Source organism: Salvelinus sp. IW2-2015, linkage group LG8 (assembly GCF_002910315.2).
Source record: "Salvelinus sp. IW2-2015 linkage group LG8, ASM291031v2, whole genome shotgun sequence".
NCBI lineage: Eukaryota > Metazoa > Chordata > Actinopteri > Salmoniformes > Salmonidae > Salvelinus > Salvelinus sp. IW2-2015.
The window spans coordinates 37545179-37546743 of NC_036848.1; positions in this window are offsets into that span (position 1 = coordinate 37545179).

The following is a 1565-nucleotide window of genomic DNA, read 5'->3' on the forward strand; positions in this document are numbered from 1 at the left end:
ACTTCCAGAACAAACCAGAGACCCCTGTATTGTATTAGCGCTCATATAAACAAAAGGTATAAAGATTATAATAATTAGTGGTGCCTATATCTTCCTTGTGTGAATTGGAAATGTTTTTGTGCATATCCCACTCTCCCTGAGAACCCTCAGAATGTGGGTAGCCATTTTCTGCCATTATCAACATCGACCCTCGGCACATCAAAAACAATGTTTAACCCCGTTGGCCTTTCGGTTACTGGGCCAACACTCTAACCGCCTAGGCTACCTTCACCCATATATGAACGTTTCATGTCTCACCTTTCTTTTTGAGCACCTGGACTTCAGTTCCTTGTCAGTCTGGTCCTCAGGGTAGTCCACGGTGTAGTGTACGTACAGTCGTCATCCTCGTCACGGAAACTACACGCCTCAATCACCTCTTTATTTTCCTTGAGCTCGTCCACCATGACCACTTTGAACTGGCACTGTCGCACTTGTCCGGTCCTTCTTCTCGCCGGTCTTCCAGGCCTGACACTGGACACAGCTCCTCTTGTCCTCACACATCCCCAGCTGAGCCTGAAAGTTAGCCTCGCAGGTGGGGTCATGGCCAGGCCAGAGTCCTGGCACCACAACGACCGCACTTACACACACCACGCCCGTTACAGACACCCTGAGAGAGAGGGCGGCGGGGGGTTTACGGTTAGATCATTCATGAATAATATTGTAGCAATCTGCAGGGAGGGAGGGAGGGTTCACAAAATGGGACAAACACCCAACTGAGACTCTGCATGCATAATTTAGCTCAAATATATTTTGTGTACAACGCAAAACCCCAAACAATGCATGCAGAGCAGAAATAGGACTATCCCCTCTAGAGAAGAGCTGTTTAATTCTACAACCACCTAAAATGAAGCGATGCCCACACATTCCACCTCAAAACCCTCACCTACAGAGAAATTAACCTAGAGAAGAGTCCCAGTTGGTTCTATGGCTCTGTTCACAAACAGACCCCACAGAGCCCCAGGCCAGCAACACAAAAAGATAACTATTTGACACACTGGAAAGAATCAACCAAAAAACGGAGCAAATTGGAATCTGGCCCTAAACAGAGAGTACACAGTGGCAGAATACCTGACCACTGTGACTGACTTGACTATGTACAGACTCAGTGAGCATAGCCTTGCTATTGAGAGAGGCCGCCATAGGCAGACCTGAGCTGAACTTCTCCCTAACCTCCTGACAAATGTATGACTACATTAGAGAKAAATATTTCCCACAGATCATACACCCACAAAGAATTTGAAAACAAATCCAACATTGCTAAACTCCCATATCTGTTAGGCGAAATACCACAATATGCAATCACAACAGCAAGTTTTGTGGCCCGTTGCCATGAGGAAATATTTGTAAATACCACCAATATTTGAATATCTTTCCCCACTATTCGTTCCACAATTATTTGCACCTTGCTAAAACACTGTACATAGCTGGATAATATAACACTTGAAATGTCTTKATCTTTTTGAAACTTGAGTGCAATGTTTACTGTTCATTTCTAATAGTTTTTTGTTCATGTTGTTTTGTGTCTT